Source organism: Tupaia chinensis, unplaced genomic scaffold (genome assembly GCF_000334495.1).
Source record: "Tupaia chinensis unplaced genomic scaffold, TupChi_1.0 Scaffold000045_1, whole genome shotgun sequence".
Taxonomy (NCBI): Eukaryota; Metazoa; Chordata; class Mammalia; order Scandentia; family Tupaiidae; genus Tupaia; species Tupaia belangeri.
Window position 1 is genome coordinate 179,627 of NW_006159501.1, and position 12,235 is coordinate 191,861.

Genomic DNA, 12,235 nt, shown 5'->3' on the forward strand with positions numbered 1-12,235 from the left:
GATGAATGTCTTGTAGAGAGTGGAGGCAGCGTATATCAAAGTATAGAAACTTTCAGTTGAATAATAGTCTTAAAGCATCTAAAGGAGTACACTTGTAATTTCTTGCAACAGCACATTTCTTATTTTACTCTTACCTCACTACCATTCCTTCCTGTTGTCATTGTCACTTTCTTCTCTGCTCAGTTCCTAAATGATACACCTTCAAAAGTGCTTCCTTCTCTTCCTAAGTAAATGTAATTTATGACTTCACATATTATTTTCATCCCAACAACTTTTCTCTGAGCTTTAGACCCTTATAATCTTTTGCTATCTCCACCTAACAATTCCCTTCTAGGAAAAAAAATAAAATAAAACCATTTATCGTTTCCATGCCTTTCTCCAAACCTGCTCCAAGTTCACTTTTACCCTTCATTCACCAATTATTCAAACCCAAAACTAAGAGTCTTCTATTCTTTTTTGCTTTCACATACAATCAACTACTATGTCCTTATGAATTTATCACCAAAATATCATAAAATGTACCTAATTATCTCCATTTTCACTATTAATCCTCTAGTCCTAGCTCCCCATGCTACTCACATGGACCACTGCAACAGTTTTCTAGCTGGTTCCTTACTTCTTGTTCATGTCAGTCATTTTTCTATTCAATATGACCTTGGAGAAGGAAGTTTCTAGGGGCAGTGTGACAAAAAACAGACCACAAAGCATTTACAAGGGAATCAAGGAGACAAACAAAGAAGTAAAACATTTAAGGGATACAAAAATGGAAAATTATCTGTTGATGATAACATGTATGATAATACCTTTAACTGGACTAATATATAGTGTGTTCATGTTGGGAAAACTCATTTTATAAGCTATAGTGATATGCAGTGATTGTATGTATAAAATAAGTTAAAAAACTAAACAAAAAATTTTAAAAATTAAGTAATTATCTAATTAAGGTTTTATTAAAATTAATTTATTAATCCGTTCACTTATTCATTTACAGGATTTGAGGAGATCTTCACATTCATTTATGAAGGTGTCAAAGTACTAGTAGAAAGAAATAAAATGAATACATAAGATATAACAGGGGATAAGAAAGTAGGTTCTGGAACTAGCTGACTTTTGTTCATATTCTAGCAAAGTGCTAAATATCTAACATTCATTTTTTTTTATCCTTTAAATAAGCATGTGAGGTGAACGCCAATATTACTCTCACTTATTTCTGGATGGGAAGGTAAAATTGCTCGCCCAGAGACACACAGGTAGTAAGTCAGTATTTAAATCTAAGTGTGTCAAATACTGTGCTCTAAAATGATGTACTATAGTCCCTCTGGATTCTGCAGAATTAAACATAAATGTCTCAAATAATACAAAAATCACCATGCTTTCAATAAAATCAGAATAAAGTCATTTATATATTTAAGATGCTGATATTCCCCCTATGAAAAATCCTTATGCAAATAAAACAAAACCAATCAGACTGCCCCTCGGAGCTCATTTGTAACAAGACTTAGCCTTTAACAGAGCAGAAGTTGAAATTCCACAGAGCAGAAGACAAAAACATCCATCATCTTGAAACTGTTACAATGCTGGTGACTGAGAGTGAAATCTGCCCAGGGATAAGGATTCCAGGCAGACAATAATAAAGTTAACTTACTTTTATAGGGAAGTCTAAAATAAAAAAAAAGAAATGCTTTCTTTTATCCATAAAGCATGTTATAAATATTTGCTCTTTGGGTTTCTGTAATAGAACTACCAAGTCTTTGCACACAATACACAAAAATAACCCTAGATTGACCTGGAGAGTGAGGGCCTCATGAGTGATAAATCTGTTGGCCCCAATTTGGAGAGCAAAGTATTTTCTAGAGATCACAGTGCTAGCCATACACATAGTCCTACAAATGCTTTCAGAGGTGCCCCCTAGTAAAATCATGAACAGTGCTTTGATCTCAATCTTTCTTTTTGTAACATGTCCGAATACCTAGGATTAGGAGGCAGGCAGAAGTCAAAGCAAAATTAAACAAACAGTGGAGAGTGACCAGCCCGATGGCTTCTCATACTGAGGTCATGTGTTTGCCTCCCTACTTACAGACCAAGGTGAAAAGTGCATCCTGGGCTCTGGCCAAATATGGTATATAAACAAACATGAAAGAGGGATTAGCTATCTTCCCTGATTCTAATAGGGACCTCCAAAATCAATAGCTGATTTGTGACAACAAGACTAAGTCAATATTGGAACAAAAGATACTGGCTGTATTCAACTCACTCTTAATCTCAGGTAAACTTGTAGTAAATTCAACAATTATTCATTTCCCTGGCTATAATTCTACCTGACTCGGAAGAACCACTGATGTAGGAGGTACACACAAACTCACCACTTGTTTCTTCTAATCAGATCCCTTTCTTCTCTTTTCCTCTCTGACTGGTGACAGGTTGCTGTTTGCAGATCCTTTTTGTCCTAATTCTAATTCAGTCTGTAAGCGCTCTGCATAAAGAAAGAAAGCAGCCTGTGAGCTACCTGTTTCTTCTCTGTCTGCATTCCTAAAGCAAGTGAAGAACCATAAAGAGCAGAGTTTTTGCAAGGAAAAAGACTGTTGATGTTGAACTTGGAAAATGGAAATTTCCCTCCATCTATCTGACAAAATCTAGCAACACCAGGAGACATATGAGGCAAAGTTTATGAGAATCGGGGTGATGTTGTTATGGAATTTCTTGAAGACTTTAAATTGCTCCAGAGATTCAACACCCCCACATCAAAGGATTTTATGAGCTGGTGGTGGGAAGTGGCTAAATCTTATGGCCCATGGTCTTCACTGCAGAGCAGAGTTCATGCAATGTAAGAATTCAAGACCAGCCTCTCCAAATCACATCTATTCAGAATATTTTGGTTTATTAGATCATGTTTAAGAGCCATTTCCTCCCACTACATACACAAACACAAGAAAAGAAAAAAAAGAGTTAAACTCCCAAGTACATGCACTATTATCAACTACATTTTATAGATGAGAAAATTGCTAGAGACAACAGGGTGAATAAGAAGTGTATCCATATTTGCTACCAGAGGCTAAATCCAGGGTCATGGGGATCCCTAGTCACAGTGTTCTACTGTGCTTTTTAGCATGTGTCTTTATCTCTCTTAAATGCAGCTTTTCATCAAGAATGGGTGTGTTTTAGGGGCCAGCAAATGGCACAGCAGTTACATTGCTGAACTCTCACACAGCTAACACCAAGTCCAGTTCCAGACCCAGTGGCTTGAAAATCACTCTGGGAGAGTGTGCTTAAATGCATGCCCAAGATCCTGGGAGGAGAATGGAGGAGAAGGGACTGCAGCATAGGGATTGCCCCCCTAGGAGGTGATTTCTCACTTTCCCTTTCACTGTCTCTGTCTCTCTGATGAGTACACATGCCCTAAGGCAAAAATCTCTTAAAGGTAATAAAAAGAATGTTTTATTGCATATCTGGCAGTGGTGTAATGAGCAGTTAATAGAAATGTAGGTGAGATACTTAGTAAAGACTTGGAACACACAGATCAGTTAACTGTCCAGTTCATTCATATTGTTTTCTTTGATGAAGAAACGGAGCACTATACAGCACAGATTTTTCTGTGCCACCCCTTGGCACAATACCATTGCCTCCCAAATCTTTACATCTAGGTCTTCTGAGATTTTTTGAGTTTATGTTTTAGATGGCATGTTAAATTATCTGAGACAGATTTAGGCTATTCTTTGGGAAAATATATTCATATCACTACTTCAGCATCAGAAAAGGAATCTTCTATTCTCTCTTCATCTGATGACTTCAGCTCTTTTACTTTACTGAGAATCTGACTCTTAAAACTTTGAAGAATAAAGATTTAATCCCAAAGGGCACTAGGGATGGCTGTTTCCTAGACTCACACTACATCCACAATGACAGAGGGAGAAAGTCCTGAGTGCTCAGTGAGAGTAGAGAGTTGCGTCAGAGGTGTGGAGTCTGACATTCACCCACTTATGGGTAAATCATAGTAGAGAGAAGAGGAACATGCCCAAGATCCAGGCTAAATCAATAGACAACCTCCTGCATGCTATGATGTCCATATCACTAGGGAAACCACCCATCACCCTCACTACTACTACTAAGACATTCATATGTGGAGTACTTTTTATACTTTTTGGATACTAGCTAAGGGCTACAAATTCAGTGTAAAATGTGGTTCTGACCTACTGCTGAATGAGTAATTATCAAAACCAATATTTGGTTGGAAGCCAAGGCAGAAACTGAGTAACACTATCACTCAACAATCTTTTGATAAGCAAGAATAAATAGGAAATTTTGGCAAAAAGTACATGCAATGGGAAAAATATCACAATTTTAATCTTCAACATTTCATTCTCAAATTTTAAAAGATGAATTTGTTGAAGGGGAAATCATTCCTAAATACTGTACATTGATACATTTCTCTAGCCTTCACTATAACTACACATTCTCATCAATAAAAGGTTTATTTTCATCAAAGTCATGGAGGAGCAAGATAGTTTTGGGTCTGCTCTGCTAATAAAAGGCACTGTTGAAGCTTATGTGGTTAGCAAATTATTAAGTTCTCTCTCCTCTTGAATTGTAACTGATTGAAATAGTGATTTCCTTTAAATTTTCCCTGAAAATATAGTCACTGAAGTCATCTCATAAACTAAAAGCTTTGGACTTCCTTGAAGAAGAGACTTTCTCAATATTTTCAGAAGCAGGCCTGATGTTATCTGCCTTACTAATCATCTATACAAACTACACATTAAAAACAAAACAAAACACTTTACTTAATCCTTTCAACAACCCTTTATTTTACCATGAAGACATTAAGGTTTAGCAACTTATCTAAATTAGTAGTTAAATGATCAGAACTTAAACCCAAGCAATCTGGACTCTATATACCATGCTACACATTGTTCCAAACAATCATTCCCTAAATGCTGGCAATGAATATGGATTTATATATATGCACACTCATTAATTCTTCCACAACAATTTTAAATAGCATGTTTATGTGTACTTCATAAATAGCATGAGATACAACCTGATAACTAATCACTGGCAAATCTAGTATTGGAATCCAAATATCTAATTCTTAAATATTCATGTGACCCACTACACTTGCCACCTCTCACCATTTTTGTTTTTTGTCACCCCCTAAAGAATTTTTCAACAACATTCAACAATTATTATTGAGCTTTGACAATATAGCAAGTACTATTAAAGTCTAAGATCTAACATTCCCATAAGAAAAAAATGAAGCCTTATTCCACATCGAGAATTAGATTTGTGTTGTCACCCAGGAGAAAAAATACACAGTAACATGGCATAATAAAGAAAAAAAAAATACAGCCAATGGTAGATTTATATTCAACACGACATAATGAAAGAAAAACTGGGGGGGGGCAAGAAATGAATTTCTTTGTTCTTTGCCATTTTGCCCAGAGTCTCTTGAGTAAGAGGTAATGTTAGGTTAGAAGACAGAGGCCAGTTTCATGGCAGTAGCTTCCAGCAAGCCAGTCTCCTCGCTGCCTCCTCCAGCCTCTCCAGGCTCTTCTGGGATGGGCAAGAAGATACCAAGTCAACCCAAGTTCGCTGCTGGGAAGAGGCTGGAGCTAATCCTTTTCTGGGTTGTTTGTTTTTACTGAAATATCTTCCCCCACTTCCAGTTAGCCAGTTTTCCATTATGTGAGTCAATCCAACAGTTTTAACCAACAGAAATATTACTTTTTTCCCTCTAATGTGTGGGTTAAATGCAATGTTTAACATAATCATCCCAAGGGGGAAAAAGTTCACAGTAAAAGATGAATACTCCTCTTTAAAAAAATTGACACAATTAATAACTAAATGGAATAAAGTTTGCAAACAATGAAGAGGAAACTTTTTTTTTCATTTTTTTATTAAATCACAAGCTCTATTGTTTTGTTTTAAAGACTGAATACTTATATATTTCATACATTATGGCTATTTTTTAAAGGAAAACATATAACTATTTTATTAACCACGGTTCCCCTATATTTACTGTAAGGTAAATAGCAGCCCTAGGTAACAGCTCTTTTTCTCCTAAATTACTACTTCCCCTTGCTCCCTGGAGACCTAACTAACTCCAGTTTGACAAAGATTGATCCTCAGTCGAGACTGAAGAAGTTGTGCTTCTCACAATACACTCCTCACTTTGCAGTTCACAGTGGCTGAGTTCCAACTCTTACCCAAACCGCTCAGGGGTCATACTCTCTCACTATTCCCAGCAAAATCAAAACTTGTTTCTTAAGAGGGTTCTTGCTAACATTACTTATTAAGATGAGTTCTTGAATATTGCATTTCTCTTAGCTAACAGCAGGCTGAGGGTTTAAGTCTGAATGAATCAGAAACATATGGCATGCATTTCTCTTAATAGTGCACTGGGTTTTTATAATTAAAGGAGAACAGCGCTACAGGCAAAGTATGCTTTGAGAAGATATTGGAAGGCAAACATTGGATGGGATTGAGGATAGCCCATCAATGCAAAAAACAGATCTATTTTACCAGGGAGGACATCAACCCTTCATGGAAATCACCAAGAGAACATTTCATTTCATTTCATTTCTTTTTTTTTGTTTTAAAAGAGATTTTTGCTCTAGGGCGTGTGCGCTCACCGGAGACACACAGAGAGACAGAAAGGGAGGAAATCACCCCCCAGGGGAGACCGCCATGCCACAATCCCTTCTTCATTCTCTTCTCAGGATTTGGGGGCACACATGCATACATGTCCGGCATGAGTTTTAAGTTGCCAGGTCTAAGACTTGAACCATGGTTGACTACATAGGAGTCTAGCGACATAAACATTATGCCATCTGCTGGTCCCTATTTTACTTTTCTGATTCAGTATTTATTCTCTTTACCCTTATTCAGAACTTCCGTTCCCTTTACTAAGATCTTCATTCTTTTTAGAGTTAATATACTATCTTTGTTTACAAATTTCTTTATCCCAAGACCTACACGATATGGAAGTAAATGCTCAGTTATTGAGTGTGGGACCCAAGTCCAGTTCTGAGATTTTATTGGGTCATTGGAAAAGTCATGATGCATTTTTCTGTTTTAATATTCAAAAATATGTCATGAATTTTCTGACAACCCAATATTTAAAATATTTATTTATTTATCTACCTTATGAAAGAGAGAGAGAAAAAGTGAGAAAGAGAGAGACAAGAATCTCTAACACAGTGTGAGGCTACAATCTTTCCCCTAGCCTTTCTCAGCAAGTCAGGATCCTTTGCCCATGCCCAGTGTGTACAGGATGACCTGGAAACTGAGCCCTGAACTTCCATATGGCCTCCGGTACTGCTGAACAGTGTACTGTTGCTGTGCCATTATGACTGGGCCTTAAGCCACCTTCATGTCAATCTTATTTAGTATTTATGGGGAACTGACACTAGTTTGCAAGGATTATTTTCACGTTTAGGTCATCCTTATCAGATATGTATCCTTAAGTGAAAAAAAGAGAAGGGATGTCTGGCACAGCTAGATCCCAATTTATCAATTGCACTTTGTCTTAAAGAAGTCACTCCACTATTCTGAATCTCAGTTTTTACATCCACAAGGTAGGCATGATTATAATGCTATATTACTAGGCCATAGTAAGGAAGAAGTAAAATAATGAATGTAAAGTTGTTTTGTAAATTGTTTTCAAATTACTTTGAATTTGAATTAAATAAATTCTCTTAGAGGTGCTCTATATTTTGACATCTTTATGCTTTTCACTGGATTTTATATCATTTTGGAACATTTTTTCTCACACAGAAAGAGGATAAATCAAGTGTCCACTTGACAAACTTGTACCCAAATTCCTGACAGGATTTCCTTTAAGAACTTTCCCTCTTTCAGACTTTGGCCTTCAGAGTCTGTTAAACAGTTAACCTGATTTTAGAGACAGCCAAATAACATGAACTCAAGCACAAAACGGTCATCTAATCCAGAATTGGATATCCTGAGCCTTGATTTTCTAGTCTATCACCTTCAAATCTCCCCTTAGGAAAGATCCAGGGGGCTAGCAAATGGCAAGAGGTTAAGGCAGTTGTACCTCAAGTGGCTGACTACACAGTTCAAGTCCTGGACCCAGCAGCTTGGAAAACACACTGGGTGCATATGTGTACACGTGTGTCCAGAAACCCAAGAGAAGAATGGAGGGGAAAGAATTGCAGCATAACTATTCCTCCTAGGTGGGGGGCGGAGTTAATTTTTCACATTCCCTTTTTCTCTTTCTGTCTCTGGTGAGCACCTGTGCCCTATAGGAAAACTAAAACTAAAAAATAAAGAGCGAGAGCGAGAAAGAAAAAAGAAGGAAGGAAGGAAGGAAGGAAGGAAGAAGGAAGGAAGGAAGGAAGGAAGGAAGAAGGAAGGAAGGAAGGAAGGAAGGAAGAAGGAAGGAAGGAAGGAAGGAAGGAAGAAGGAAGGAAGGAAGGAAGGAAGGAAAGGGAAGGGAAGAGAAGGGAAGGAAGGGAAGGGAAGGGAAGGAAGAGAGGAAGAAGGGAAGGAAGGAAGGAAGGAACGAAGGAAGGAAGGAAGGATGGGGAAGGGAAGGGAAGGGAAGGGGAGGGAGAGAGGAAGAAAGAAAGAAAGAAAGGAAGGAAGGAAGGAAGGCAGGAAGGAAGGAAGGAAGGCAGGAAGGAAGGAAGGAAGGCAGGAAGGAAGGAAGGAAGGCAGGAAGGAAGGAAGGAAGGCAGGAAGGAAGGAAGGAAGGCAGGAAGGAAGGAAGGAAGGCAGGAAGGAAGGAAGGAAGGCAGGAAGGAAGGAAGGAAGGCAGGAAGGAAGGAAGGAAGGCAGGAAGGAAGGAAGGAAGGCAGGAAGGAAGGAAGGAAGGCAGGAAGGAAGGAAGGAAGGCAGGAAGGAAGGAAGGAAGGCAGGAAGGAAGGAAGGAAGGCAGGAAGGAAGGAAGGAAGGAAAGGAAGGAAGGAAGGAAGAAAGAAAGAAAGAAAGAGAGAAAGAAAGAAAACAGAAGACTCAGGCTGACTTTTACTCACCCCTTACCGCCCCCTGCATTGTGTCCATTGCTGAACTAGGCCATCTTATTTGTACTTTTCTTATATCTCCACCAAACATATTTTAGGTAAGTGGGAAATGAGACATACACTCAACCTAAACACAGAGTCTAGGGGAGTCCACACATGTTTGAATGCTTCTAAAGCCAGCAAGTATTCAAGTATTATTGTCATTAGGAAGTTAGGGACTGCTAATGGCCCGGAGCCTGAAAGCTGCTTCTCTGCCTGTTCCAGCAAGTCCCTCTTTCCACAGGGATGACTTCTGGTCAGCACTCTGGGAAATCCTGCTCTGCACATCTAAGCCATGTGAGCCTATATCAAGTACTTTAGGCTAAAAGAGGCCATCAGGGAAGCAAAGACAGGAAAGGATGCTCTCCTTTGAAAAGAGATGCATATGGGTGCCAGTAGGTGGTATGGTGGTTAAGGCTCTGGAGTCCCACATGGTTGGCTGCAGTTCAGGTCCTGGACCTGGCAACTTGCTTTGCTTTCTCACTTTTGCTCTCTCTCTCTCTCTCCCACCCCCCTCTAGTGAGTACATATGCCCTATAGCAGATTAAATAATAATGATAGTGATAAAGTTAAATAAATAATTCTTAAAAGAAAAAATAAAAGAAAAGTAATGCATTCAACCTCAGGCAGTGGTGTGAGCCATGAAGCAAACACTGGAACCTTGGTTCGAATCTTAGCATCTCCTCATGCAGTTCTGTGACCTTGTACATGTCACTGTTCTGGGACTCATTCTCCCTATCTTGTGAAATGTGCATGACAATCACAGCCCTTCCCACCTTGTGTGAAAATGGTGGAAATTAGGGAGCCAGCAGGTGGCATGGTGGTTAAGGGTGCTAGACTCCCACATGGCCCACTGCAGTTCAAGTCCTGAACCTGGCAGCTTGTTTCTGACTTTCTTTCCTTCTCTCTCTCTATGCCCCTCTCTGGTCAAATTAAAATAATAAATAAATAAAGTTAAATAGGAAAAAATATATATATATTTTTAAAAATGGTGGAAATTAAATAACTAAACAACACAGCACAAAAAATAACTACTAAAACATTGCTGTGTGCAGTGTTGAGAATTACAGATGCTCTCTGGTCATCTGTGAGGTATCAGGATACAGCAGGCCCATGCTCCCCTTTGTAGGATGGTGGATAAGGGACATCTCTAGAGAATCTGTGCACAGGCTTTCTTCTCCCCAACCTTCTCTAGGCCATTACAGTGAGTGACTAGGGTGCCCCTTGCCCTTCCCGACATGCTCCATGGCCTTCCACCCCAACTCAGCTGAGAGCTCTGTTGCAATGGAGCTGAATGAGAAGCCAATGACCCTTAGAATCTTCTCTCCAAGCTGTGACAGGGTAAGCCCTCTTCTCATAGCCAGAAGAGATCCCCACAGGAACAGGACTCAGCAGATGAGGACAGAGCAATCACCTGGACACAGTGGGAATCACAAGGAATGGAAATAAAATACAGCCGGGTGTAATTGCTAAGGAAAGACCCATGGCATCACATGGGAATAAACAAGCACACTGAAGAAAAGGACTGTCAGAAGGCTTTCCCTGCATTTTGTATCAACCAGCACCATTCATTCTTCTTTAAACTGTAGAATATTTACAACAACCTTGTTTAGAGCATTCTGGAGGTTATTCCAGATGGGAGACTGTGGACAAGTGGAGGAAGGGGTGAGATAAGAAGGAAAAGGAGAAAGAACAAACTCATGTGTAGATAGAAACATGACAAAAAATAGAGAGGGAAGCCTAGGAAAAGGAAATCGTGCTTTCTGTATAGAACAAAAGTTAAGCTGTGCTCAGAGAACAAAACGCCACAAAACCATTTCCCCTACTTTCCCTCTTCACTAAGAACCTTGAAGTTAAGAGGCCCTGGGTTCCTCAGAAACCTACAAATAGAACTCCCGTAATGCAGTAATTCCACTGTTAGGTATTTTCCCAAAGGATAGGAAAACCCTCAGTCAGAAAAACACACATCTGTTTATTGCAGTGTTATTTACAATGGCTAGGACATGGAATCAACCCAAATATCCAAAAATAGATGAGTGGATTGAAAAAAATGTAGTTTATGTACTCTATGGAATACTATTCATCCATAAAAAAACAATGAGACCCTGACATTTGATACAAAGTGGACGAAAATGGAAGATTTAATGTTAAATGAAGCAAGTCAGACTACGAAAGACAGACTTTGCATGTCCCCACTCAATATACACCAAATGTCTGCGCTATATAGCAGACACTGCAAGTCTGGAAGGGAGAGCACCTGTAGATACTGGAGATAGTAAGGATAGAGGTAATATGGGGGTGGGTAATGGAGGGAGGGAAATAGGTGAAAAATAACACATTTAACTGACACAGAAAAGTTGCTGATGATAATGTATGTGGTAATGTCTTTGTCTTGACTGATACGCACCACATTCATGCTGGAAAAAGCAAAGTTGTACACTGTAAAGATATATAGTGATTACATGTAAATTTAAAAAATAAAAATAAATCAAAAAAATTAAAAGTAAGAGCTCCTGGGTTCATCCCATCCATGATCTCAATGTATGTTCCTTTAAAAAATAACAAAGGAAAAATCAAAAAAATCAAGTGTGCATGTATGTGCACATGAGTGTTTGTGTGCATGTATGTGAGCGTTGGGGTGGGGCAGAGCCTCTCCCTTCCCAGTCAGAGTCCGGGCACATTCTGCTGCAGGAGCCTTTCCCATAGGAAGAGAGAGCCAGGAGAGCCCAGGTCTGGTTTCACGTGGCTTCATCCTGTCTAGGGCTGGTCACAGAGCAAAGTCGGGTGCATTTCAGAGGCTGATTAAAGCTCTCACTAATGCCATCTTATGTCATTTCAATGACTATTAATTTAAAGAAAATATTTGCCTAAAAAAAAAAAAAGGAAAACATTACTAACCATTCCTGTTTTATCACCACGAGGTCCTTCCCCCAGCAGACACTTTCTTTGGTTGTAAAGTGGAAGTCTGACCTGGGCTGAGTGATCAAGGTGGGCAATTATGGGAACATGGGCCAGATTCTTCCAATTAGATGACTGTGCACAGCCCTTTGCCATGGTGACGGCAAAAAAACTACTGTTCAGTCCCCCATTCCCACTGCTAGAGTGATAAATGACCGCCAGGCTGCTCTCCCCAGAGCCCAACGAGGCCTGTCTCTGGACAAAGGCCAGGGAAAACATAACAAGATTTATAAGCGCCAACGGCAGGGGGGAGAAGAGCG

The 12,235-nt window shown here is 39.3% G+C and overlaps 1 long non-coding RNA gene across 1 annotated transcript in view; it reads right to left on the reverse strand.

The window, feature by feature from the left end:
* Nucleotides 1-12,235, reverse strand: part of LOC102474295 (uncharacterized) — an 89,197-nt gene that overhangs the window by 8,085 nt on the left and 68,877 nt on the right. Inside the window, exons 2-3 of the long non-coding RNA XR_333323.1 lie at nucleotides 2,364-2,473; nucleotides 580-671 (exon numbers count right to left, since the gene is read on the reverse strand). This is a non-coding gene — a long non-coding RNA (uncharacterized LOC102474295). The remainder of the gene's footprint in view (nucleotides 1-579; nucleotides 672-2,363; nucleotides 2,474-12,235) is intronic.